We start from the raw sequence: 13,355 nt of genomic DNA on the forward strand, positions 1-13,355 counted from the left end.
ATAAGTTTCCATTTTAATATGTCAGTATTAATAATTGGCTGCATATAATAAAAAATGTAACTATATATCTTATATTTGACATGCTCAGCACAGACCGATACACACAGCACTGCTGTTTAAGACAGGTTTGTGCTGAATGTCAGCATTATCATATATGTGTAAAGGATTAAAGTCTTATTAATGTTATAGTCTCGTCTTTGTTAATTGGCCTTTCCTCATTTTTAATTTAGTCATTATTATCTGCACCTTTTATTTATTAATCATCATCATCATTATTAGTCCCTTCACACATACAGTCTTTACTGGTAATTTACTGGTAAATTGCAGTTAACAGATCATGTGTGAACAGAACCTTTCCGGTAAATCAGTGCTCCCAATTTACCAGTTAGACAGGTTGTAAGATTACCAGTAATTTACCGGTAAGCGCTATGTGTGAACGAAAATTATAGGATTACCGGCATTTAGAACGGACGACGTCAGACGCGTTTACCCCCGCACTGTTTACGGACGTTTCCACACACATGCTGCTTGAAAGTTGAGCACACCTGAAGTTTACGTCCACATTTCTTCACCAAAATGGTTAAAACAGCTTACCACCGAATTGCCGACGTCCTTAACACGCCCTCTGTGAAGCCTAAAGTGCAAACAGTACTGTTGTTAAAAACGCATTTTCGGTTTGATGTCGTCTCATTCAATGTTGTTTGGTCATGAGCAACTTTGCGACTGTTTACCACAGACGTGAAAAAAGCAAAATACGGACTGTGGATATGAGCTCGCTGCATGCTACAGGTACTTCCGCTTTCTCAACGAATTTACCGGTATTTTGATACTGATGTGTGAATGATGTCTTACTGGTAAAATAACGGAATGCCACTGCGTGTGTGAACAGCACATTTTTGTATTTACTGGTAAATTCATTCTGGTAAATTCATGGTAATTTACCAGAATTACTGTGTGAAAGAGGCTATTGTCTTTACCTGTTTCTTGTGTATATACAATATACACCCCTGCCTTGTTTTCAGTCTTTGCCTGATCTTGTTAATGTTATGTATATTATTGTCTGAGTTCCTGTTTGTTGTTATATAGTTATCATTAAAGTTTTTATGTTTTGGTATTTCCTCATCCTCCTCATCTCACTACACCACATTATGTAACAGTTAAAGAGCTAAAGTTAGTTCAGTCAGTTTGTTGGTCTATTTTTTCTCCTGAATGGGCACAGAATTAAAAACTATTCAGGGAAAGATGAAAAACATTTACTAATTTAGCATGTTAATATTTACCCAGCTAGCAGAAAAAAGTTCTAAGAACGTTCCCTAAAAGTTCCCAAGTTTCCCGAAAACATTCCGCCAAAGTAAAAAGTGTCCAGTTTTCTTTAAGTTCAAAGAACTTTTCTGGTTTGTCTGAACGTTAGAGGAATGTTAAATTTTACCATTTTTAAACGTTATGTCAATGTCATGTTTTAATGTTCAAACAACAACTGTTTATTATATTGACTTGTTTAATTGTTATGTAAATGATATAGAAACATTGCATTTTATTATTTTATAAAACATTATTTCTGAATGTTCAGCAAATACATTGCTGTAGAAAACCAAATTCACTTATTAGGTTTAGATGTTGATGTTTTGTTTAGTTGGACTCTCGACACTTGACTTTTTGCTTGCTAGTTTTTTCCCTGGTTGTGTTATCTTTGTGTTAATGCACCACATTTGTTATGAACATGTAAAGTTAGTAGTGTAATTCTGTAGTTGTTGGTACATAATAGTAAAGATCATCACCTAAATAATTTACTAATCAAAAGTTAATTTTTGTCGATAATGTATATTAGATCCAGTTCTTTCACAGCAGTTTGTCATTAAGGAGTTTAGAAACTTTTGACAAGTCTTTGCCTGATCTTGTTAATGTTATGTATATTATTGTCTGAGTTCCTGTTTGTTGTTATATAGTTATCATTAAAGTTTTTATGTTTTGGTATTTTCTCATCCTCCTCATCTCATTACACCACATTATGTAACAGTTACAAAACTTTGGACGCACAAACATCAAGAATCAGAGTATGAATCGCAACCATGGTGACAAATAATATTGTTAAAAAAATCCTTATTTATCTATGCTGCAGTGCATGTTGGGAATCCTGAATGAGATTTGTAATTTGTTAATACCCAGCATGCATTGCAGCATGACGTTTTTCATTTAATTGTCACCCGAGGGGTAACCTTCCGATCTCTCTAATGAAGCCAACACGGAAGTGACTTAAACTGCAATTCATCGACTGGCCGCTTGAGGCTGGCTCCAAAAGGGAGTCAATTCCCATAGACTCCCATGTTAAAAATGGCCAACTTCACAGTAGAAAATAATATGTTTACAGCCTGGTACAAAAAGTGTTTTTGGCCTATATAGCTAATTTTTCCCTTCATGACAACTGTGAGGGGGGTGAATTTTTTTGTAACTCATCCGTTTAGATTATATTAAGCCTTAAACTTCTGCATAATTAAGGGCGTGGCCGCTTGAGTGTCGGTTGAACAGCCACTGTTGTCACTAGACTCGCGCTAGGCGGGCGTGGTTTCACCTCAGCTTCACCCATGTCCCGCCTCTTTACCCATTTTCGGTTTTCCGCGAGTAATTCGCGGGGACGCGCGGCCGAGATGGCGACGGCAGGCAACGCCTACTTTAAGCTTCAAAAGCGATCTTCACAAGCCAATGGGTGACGTCACGGACACTACGTCCATATTTTTTTACGGTCTATGTTGTCACCATGGTTGAGATTCATACTCTGATTCTTGATGTTTGTGCGTCCCAATAATACAACAGATATTTTTTGTCCAAAGTTTCTTAAACTCCTTAATGATAAACTGCTGTGAAAGAGGTGGATCTAAAATACGTTATTGACAAAAAATAAACTTTTGATTAGTAAATTAATTAGGTGATGATCTTTACCATTATGTACCAAGCACCACAGAATTACATTACTAACTTTTCATAACAAATGTGGTGTATTATCAAAAAGAAAAAAAAAAACTAGCACCCAAAAGTCAAGGGTCAAGAGTCCAACTAAAACAAACACTAATTACAATAATGGTGACTTAAAATGAAATAAAACATCAACATCTAAACCTAATAAGTGAATTGTGTTTTCTACAGCAATATATTTACTGAACATTCAGAAATAATGTTTTACTAAATAATAAAATGCAATGTTTCTCTATAATTTACATAACAATCAAACGAGTCAATATAATAAACAGCTGTTGTTTTAAACATTGTGTGAACATTAAAACATGACATTGTCATAACGTTTAAAAATGGTAAAATGTAACATTCTTCTAACGTTCAGACAACACATAAACGTTCTTAGAACTTAAAGTAAACTGGAGATTTTTTATGTTGGCAGAACGTTTTTGGGAACCTTGGGAACTTTCAGGAAACGTTCTTAGAACTTTTTTCTGCTAGCTGGGTAGATCCACTAAAAGAAAAATATTGTGAGGGAGGAGTCAAGAGATTTCTTCAATCAGCAGCTGTCTTCCTTCTATTATGATTTTTAGTGACTCACTTAAAGACTAAAGCAGGTGGATTTTTTGTGAACAGCGCATCAGGAAACATGACCTCACACTGGATAAAACAAACCATACTTGTATTCGCATGTTTCTTAGGTAAGAATAATTATTATAGAATTTAATTATTTTGTTTAAAAAAATTAACAAGTTATTTTTAATGTCTTTTCATTTTCTTTACTAATGCAGTTTTACATTAACTTTTACAGGAACAAATTCACAGGACAGCGTTGATCAAAAAAACAAGATTTCAAACTGCCTATGAAGGTGAAACTGTCACAATAAACTGTACATATGAAACTTCTGGATCTCCGACTCTCTTCTGGTACCAGCAAACAGTGAATGGATTCCCTCAATATATACTAAACAGAGTCGGTTCATTTGGCAGTGAAGACGAAAAGTTCAACAAAAGATTTAAGGCCAATCTGGACACGTCTTTAAAATCAGTTCCTCTGATAATTCAGGATCTTCATGTGTCTGATTCTGCTGTGTATTATTGTGCTCTGAGGCCCACAGTCACTAAAACACATTCAACACTCATACAATAACTCATATGATGGGATTCACTGATGATGTTTTCTTCCTTTTGTCCTGCAAGCCTTTCTGCTGCAACTTTCTCATTTGTAACTTTTGCATTTATCTGCCGTCGGTTTAAATCAACAACATCGGATTCATCCACTAAACTCACTATTGAAAGTGTAACTCTGTCAGATTCAGCTTTATATTACTCTGCAAGTGATACAAAACATGAAGCAGGTCGTACAAAAACTTATATACTTTTCACTTTTGTAACATTAGGATTTTAAAAGCTTAAAGCATCAAATTTATCTGTATTGTTACAATTCACCAGTTTACAGACTTCCAAATAAAGAATGTTGCAGAATACAAACACAAGCAATAATATTTCATTAAAGGTCGGAATATTGAAAAACACTTTGTTAAAGGGAGTCGGGCCGACTACCAAAACACACTTGTAGCCAATCAGCAGTAAGGGGCATGTCTACTAATCGACATCGTTGCCTGGGTTGCGTATGTGTGGGGCGGGTCTATCAAAAGAAGATCCAGATTCTATTGGCGTAGGAGCGTGTTTGTTTAGGTGATTTCAAATGTCAACATTGGCTTTCAGAGATCATGCACCCTTAAATGTAGTAGTAGTTGTAGATTTATTTATGAAGCACATATAAAACAACCACAAGGTTGACCAAAGTGCTGCACATTAGAAACAATACATAAGAGAAACCCTTCAAAGCAGCAAAATAAAATACAAACCGTAAAATACATTAGTTGTTAAACACTGTATATAAAAAATAAGATTTAAGCTAATTTAAACATGGAAAGGGATGATACCATTCGAATAGACACTGGCAAGCTGTTCCATAGTTTGTGGCCAGCCTTTGCAAATGCTCTGTCCCCTCTATGTTTTAGCTTAGTCTTGCATACAGAGAGTAAACCAAGATCCCCAGACCTAAGTGACTTAGTTGGGTTATGAGGGCGTACTTAAACAGAAAGGTTTGGAGCAAGGCCTTGTAGACATTTACGAATACAAAAATGTTATACTCTTGTACAGATTTAACCGGAAGCCAGCACAGAGACGTCAATATGGGAGTAATGTGATCATATTTTTTGCTGCCGGTCTTGCTGCTGAATTCAAGTTGTAAACGCCCAATAGATGAACTATTAGCTCCATAATAAAGTGAATTACAGTAGTCAAGATGTGTTGTCATGGATAACAGTTTTGGGAATTTTTAAGGGAAAGAAAAGTTCTTTAATATTTTACATATTGCATTTAATATAATGTTAACTCGTGTCATCCTAAAATTTAAGTAAGAATAACAAGAAAACTGCAAAAAATATATTTTCATCATGCAATACCGGTTTGGAGCCAGAAGAGGGAGACACGAGTATTACTTAATATAAGGACTCACTGAATTCATAACACTTTCACAGCAATATATCCTGTGGTTTTAAGAATTGCTTTCTTTCTTTTTTCTTACAGAATAAATGCATCTTTCTATGATGCATAAAAATTAATTTTAGGATGACTGAGATACAGTGTACTATACACAAACATCATACACAGTATCTTTTGTATGGCGATCATATTTTTTTTATAATTCTTTTAAAACCGCACATTATATGATTGGTACAAAAGAATGAAAGTCAAATCGGAAAAATGCTATAACTATTTATTCTGTTAAAAGATTCTGTGAAGAGTTTTAAAGGTGCAATGTGAGACTTTTAGCAGCATCTAGTGATGAGTAGTGAACTGCAATGAACGGCTCAGTCCGTACTGTAGCTCACCCATCCTTTTCGGAAGGCAACTACATGTACGGAAACCTGCGGTGTATGTAGATGAAAACAGCCCATTCTAATGAAATAAAAACATATCTGTATAGAATATTATATTCCATTTCTATTAATAAATCCTCCTGAATTTTACACATTGCAACTTTAAGTAACAATAAGATATATCTTATAGATGTATTTCTTTATTCGGTGCCATTATGAAGACTGAAATATTGCAGACAGTGCCTGTATCGATTTTATACACTGCTGTAGCATTATTTGAGCTGTTTTTGAATGAAGGCAGGTTGATGACAGCGAGTTGTGTAGACAGAGTTCAGATAGTTCCGATAATTTCCTAATGTCAAGTATAAAATGAATTTGTGCTTAAGGTGAATGACAGATAATGGATATGACATGAATAAGTAATTAACGTTTTACAATTTGCTTTGTCATTATGGTTGAGATTCATACTCTGATTCTTAAAGGGGCCATGGCATGAAAATGTTAGCATTGCCACTTTGTAGGTGTGAGCAAAAATAGGTCATTGAAATTTGGCTTTCATTATGATGTCATAAGGATATCTTATTAGAATAATACCGCCCCCTTAATCTGCAACCACTGCACTGCCCTTTAGTGCAGAGAGAAAGAGAGAGAAAAGAAGGACTTGACAGCACAATTGAGTTTGAATTACAAAAAACCACCATCATTGTGATCAGTGTTTGCACTTCATCCGCTTATTTGCATTTTAAAAAACACACCCAAAACGACACATTTTTGCTCAAACCTACAAAGTGGCAATGCTAACATTTTAATGCTATGACCGCTTTAATGTTTGTACAGCAGTTAATTCTAAAGTTCTAGATTTCTAAAACTCCTTAAAGTGCTAAATCTCATTTACATTATTGACAGAAAATACACTTGATGGAGCAAATCAATTAATTGGATGGTGATATTTACTATTTTGAACCAACCACTACAGAATTGCACCAACTTTACATTACTATAACAGATGTGTTTTACACACACAAAGGATCATTTCTAAGGACAGACTACCAACCAAAAAGTCAAGGGTCAAGAGTCCAACTAAAACAAACAATGATCACCATCATGGTGACTTTAAATTAAACAAACATAAACATCTTAAAGGGCCCATGGCACACAGAGGTTAGCATTGCTACTTTGTAGGTGTGAGCAAAAAATAGGTCATTCAAATGTGTCTCTCTTTATGATGTCATAAGGAGCTCTTATTATAATAATACCGCCTCCTTAATGTGCACTATCCAACCACAGCACTGCAATTTAGTGCAGAGAGTAAGAGGGAGAAAAGAAGGACTTGACAGCACAATTGAGTTTCAATTACAACAAACCACCATCATTGTGATCTGTGTTTGCGTTTCATCCGCTCATTTGCATTTTAAATGGCACACCCAAAAACGGCACACTTTTGCTCAGTCCTACAAAATTTTAACATGCTATAATAAATTATCTACATGGTATTTTGAGCTAAAACTAAAACATACACACTCTGGGGACACCAAAGATTTATTATACATCTTAAAAATATCTCATAATATGACCACTTTAACCTAGTAGGTGAATTGTGTTTTCTACAGCAATGTTTTTAGAAAATTATTAATTATTCAGAAATAATGCTTCATAACAGCTTTAAAATAATAAAATTCAATGTTTCTCTATCATTTACATAACAAACAAACAAGTCAATATAAAAAACTGTTGTTTTAAACATTATGTGAACAAACAGGACATTGTCATAACGTTTGAAAATGGTAGAATGTAACATTCCTCTAACGTTCAGATAACCAAGAAAAATTCTTGGAAAGTCAAGAAAACTGGACAATTTTTATGTTGGCAGAATGTTTTTGGGAATGATGAGAACATTCTTAGAATTTTTTCTGTAAGTTGGGTTTTCAGCTAATGTAGTTGTAACTCTTGTGTCATCAGAACAGGCTGTTCAACACATCTGAACACAGCCCTGGTGATTTTGTGACACATATAAACATTTACATTGTATCTATTTGTTATTTTATATTTGTATAAATTGATTGCTAAAAAAACAAGTAGAAATGTGTTACATAAAGAGCCTGAAACAACTGTCTTGAGTGTGTATGAGTATGAGACAGAGCAGCATCTGAACTGATATCAGGAAGTTCCTGAATTAAAGAAGCTCAGAGATCTAAAACTCAGATCACTCAGAACATCAACACACAACTGATCTGACTTCATAAACATGAACACACAGCTGCTTCTCATTTCAATGATCATTTCAGGTTAAATATAAGACAACAACAAATACTGTAACTAATAATAATATAATTTGATTAACCCTTAATTTTTTTTTTTTTGCAGGTGTGTTGGCTGTGGATCAGATTGGGCCAAATAAAGGTGCAGATATTAATGCTGGAGAAAGAGAGACTGTGACTCTGAGCTGTTCATATGATACCAGCAGCAATTATGTTAGACTTTACTGGTACAGACAGCATCCTAACAGAGAACCTCAGTATTTAATATGGAAAGAGGCTCGGTCATGGAGTCAGACTGGTACTTCCACTGATCCTCGGGTTAAGTCGACTACATCACGAACATCCACTGAACTCATTATTGACAGTGTAACTCTGTCAGATTCAGCTCTATATTACTGTGCTCTGAGGGTTGGAGCCCAGTGATACAAAGTCTATGTGAAGCTGTACAAAAACTAAAATATATTTTTCTCTTTGAACCTAAACCACATCAAACCACAATCTGTCATACACAGAAAGTAATAAATTAAATGGAAACACCTGTGTGTGATAACAACAAAACAAGTCTTTTACTGTATTTACTGTGTTAGATATTTATGCAGCCCAGAAATAATCATGCGTATGAATTTGGATGGGTTTAAGAAGTGATGAATTTATTTAGATAATGAAGAGATGAATGAAGTGATGATTGACCATTAATGTTAAACACCTGCTGTTAATAAGCAGAATCACTAAAGAAAGATGAACAAGAGGAGAAAAAAAGACCAGCAGAACCACCACAACAACTACAAAAAATTAATAAACATTTCTTGGTGGAGCCAATGTAGACAGCAATATATTGTCAAACATCGTAAAAAAACTGATTCATTATTTTCAGTGTTGGGCAAGTTACTTCAAAGTGTAATACATTATATATTACAAATTACTGTCATTTGAAAGTTATTAGTTACATTACAATATTACTGTATCTGAACTGTACACAGCAAAATCCCCGGTGTTAAATAAACACTGTGGGTGTATATATAATCCACTCCCAGATGGGTGTGTATAAAGACTGGTGTTAAAATTTAACACTGAAGCAGTGTTGAAGTTAATGAGATAATGAAGTGATGATTAAGACATTAATGGTGAACACCTGCTGGCCATTCTGTGTCAAATTAACCAAATTTTCCTGGATTTTTTTTTGGAGAAAGTAATACTAAAATTGTGAAGAAAGACAAAATGCAATAGATGAATACAGCGAAATCCCCAGTATTAAATGAACATTGTTGGGTGTATGACTCCAAAAGTTGCAATCTTTCACGTTTGCCTATCTATCATCATCTCTGTTAAAAAAACTAAAATTATAACGTGCAGCGTTATTTTCTAAACCGGGATGATAAGTTTAACTTCTAAACAGCTGTCAGCACAAAATACAAGTGCTCAACTATTCCAGCATCCACACACGTGATTTAGTAGACAAATCTTCTTTCTGACGTGATGTAATTACAGAATGTATCACATTAAATCTTAAGTTTGTGTTTGTTATAGGTTCATTTGAAGTCACCATTATTGTGATTAACGTTTCCTTTAGTTAGACATTCTTCCTTTAACATTCACTAAACTAATTTTCCTCTTTTAGCAATTGTAATATAGTTTTATTAAGACTGTTTGTTCATTGCTTGATGTAGAGGGAAAACTTCATAGCATGTGAGGTTGGTTATTTATATTATACTCTAACAATCATTAAAACATGTAATCATAAATAAATGACAAAGACAACAATGCAAATACAAACATGCTCTATGAAAGACACTGTTCTGTAAGACTGCTGTAATGCTTTAGGTTTTATTTTTTTTGCTTAAGAGAGACATCATAACTTCTGATGCAAATCTCAACAAGGGTGACAGTAAATGGTAAGAAATTTGCACCATTTTGTCATGTCACAATGCATGATGGGAGTTATGAATGAGTTTTATACAATCCTGGTACCCAGCATGCATTGCGGCATGAAGCTTTGTTGTTGATTGTCACCATGATTGTGTTTTATAGGCTGATTGTTGAGGTCTCAGTGTGTCTGACTGAAAGCACAGATTAGATTTCGGTGAAAAATATTAACTCTTAAGGCTATATGGATTTCATGGGGTGGACCAAATATAAAATTATACACTTACATACAGTGATTATTTTTTTGTATGAGAACATTGAATCACAACACTTATGTTTTCATAATAATTAACATTGGAACAGTTCTAGACTTCATTTATCTCATCTTCCTCTGCTCTAACAGAAGTGTTTAAAGGGGTCATATGATGAAAATGTTAGCATTGCCACCCTGTAGGTGTGAGCAAAAACAGGTCATTGAAATTTGGCTTTCATTATGATGTCATAAGGATATCTTATTAGAATAATACCGCCTCCTTAATCTGAACTCTGAAAGAGAGAGAAAAGAAGGACTTGACAGCACAATTGAGTTTGAATTACAACAAACCACCATCATTGTGATCAGTGTTTGCACTTTATCCGCTCATTTGCATTTTAAAAAACACACCCAAAACGACACATTTTTGGACTTGACAGCACAATAGAGTTTCAATTACAATAAACCACCATCATTGTGATCAGTGTTTGCACTTCATCCGCTCATTTGCATTTTAAAAAACACACCCAAAACGACACATTTTTGCTCGGGCCTGCAGGGTGGCGGTGCTGACATTTTCATCATATGACCCCTTTAATTAACACACTGCCACAATGAGCAAAAAAAAACAAATAATAAACTTTAAGACCCAAGTACCCAACTAAAGGAAACACTAATCGGCACAATGGTGACTAACTTTATTAACCAGATTTACAGCAGTTGTATCGAAGTTATCCATGTAAATCTGCAAGCAAGTTGTAATTTTAGGTTTCAAACAGAGATGATGATAGTGTTTATTTAACTGTGGGGATTTCATCTATTACATTTAAATATTTTGTCTTTCTGCATTATTTTAGTATTACTTTATCCAGAAAAAGAGTCATCAAAATAAAAAAAATAAAGACAGGGAAAATTCTAAAATTAAGGTTGATTTGACACAGAATGACCAGCAGGTGTTCACCATTAATGTCTTAATCATCACTTCATTATCTCATTAACTTTAAAGGGGTCATATGATGAAAATGCCAGCATTGCCACCCCGCAGGTCCGAGCAAAAATGTGTCGTTTTGGGTGTGTTTTTTAAAATGCAAATGAGCGGATGAAGTGCAAACACTGATCACAATGATGGTGGTTTATTGTAATTGAAACTCTATTGTGCTGTCAAGTCCAAAAATGTGTCGTTTTGGGTGTGTTTTTTAAAATGCAAATGAGCGGATAAAGTGCAAACACTGATCACAATGATGGTGGTTTGTTGTAATTCAAACTCAATTGTGCTGTCAAGTCCTTCTTTTCTCTCTCTTTCAGAGTTCAGATTAAGGAGGCGGTATTATTCTAATAAGATATTCTTATGACATCATAATGAAAGCCAAATTTCAATGACCTGTTTTTGCTCACACCTACAAAGTGGCAATGCTAACATTTTCATCATATGACCCCTTTAACACTGCTTCAGTGTTACATTTTAACACCAGCCTTTATACACACCCATCTTGGAGTGGATTATATATACACCCACAGTGTTTATTTAACACCGGGGATTTTGCTGTGTAATGAGTTAAACTACTTTTGCGTTACTCTTGAGTTACTTCAAAATAACAGTATGACTAGGCACTATAAAATGGTAAAATGTAGTTTATTGCTGCTTATAAATCTAGAAGTTGTGTGTTGGCCCTCGAGCTTTGAATAGTCACAGTGAAGACTTATGGCAAAATACAGTAACAATCACTGTCAGAATCATAAACATGAATCAATGCACAAAACATCACGTATTACCATCTATTGACAGATTATTTGACCAGATAGCCCACAATGATTAAAGGAAACCAACATAATTACTCAGACCATTGTCTGTAAAATGTGTTGGGACACACACACACGCACGCACGCACACACGCGCGCACGCACACACGCACGCACGCACACACACACAAATGGTGATTTGTGGTAATTTAATTTGGTTATGGCTGGTATCCTGTCAGAGTCGGCCTGATCAAGAGTTAAAATATCAAACCTGTTTTGCATTTTAAAGTGTGAAATGAGTACACTTCACTAACCACACCCACCTACATCATAAAATGCAACATATCGTCACATACGTCACTAATATACAAGAAGACGCCACAATTTCCTTATAATATTTTATTCACAATATACAGTAAATCCACAAAACACACAACATACACAATATAAACATAAAATCAATACTACAAACACAAACTTTACTGTACTGTATTTCATCTGGACTGTCAACATGGAGACAGAGACTACTTTAATCATGATTCTCATTGCAGTTTCGGGTAAATATACTTTCAATTATATGATATGATTCTGAGATTCCAATATGTGATATAGAAATATAATGAATTTCAGGTGCATATGCTGATAAAATTGGACCAAGAGAAGGAGAAACAAATATAATCAAAAGTGAAGGAGAATCTGTGACACTGAGCTGCACATATGATACAACCAGCCTCTATGTTTTTCTTTACTGGTACAGACAGCATCCTAACAGTAAACTTCAGTATTTACTGTATAAAGGTGCTCAATCAACGAGTAGCTATGAGGATATTTCTGACAGTCGATTTAAGTCAACAACATCTCAATCATCTACTGAACTCATTATTGACAGTGTAACTCTGTCAGATTCAGCTTTATATTACTGTGCTCTGAGAGTTGAAGCACAGTGACACAAAGTGCAGGAGAGTCTATACAAAAACTTAATAAGCTTTAAACTGTTGTTAATCAAACCACATCAAACCACTAGTTTTTGTAAACCACAGATCAAGAAATAAGAGTATGTGGTCACACCTGTGAAATTGAGGAATTATAAGGTTATAAATATGGCGTGTGAGAAAACACAAATATTTTGAAAATAATGTATGTTAACGCTGACCTCTTGGCTCGGTGGTGTTTCAAGCCGTCAACGAAGCCTTCAAGGCAGCGCGGCCTGGAAGGCACTCCCCGTGCCCCGAGCGTTTCAGCCAATCACAGCTCTGGTGCTAGATATTGAGCCTTCCGCCAGCTTCTGGCAATTCGAGCTCACCGTTGGTCACATGAGTAGCGCAGATATGGTAAGATAGGAATGTTTTTGAATTCAGCTTGAGGTTAGAACAACTTTGTTACATGAAATGACATCCTCAC

This window comes from Misgurnus anguillicaudatus, chromosome 2, assembly GCF_027580225.2.
Source record: "Misgurnus anguillicaudatus chromosome 2, ASM2758022v2, whole genome shotgun sequence".
NCBI lineage: Eukaryota > Metazoa > Chordata > Actinopteri > Cypriniformes > Cobitidae > Misgurnus > Misgurnus anguillicaudatus.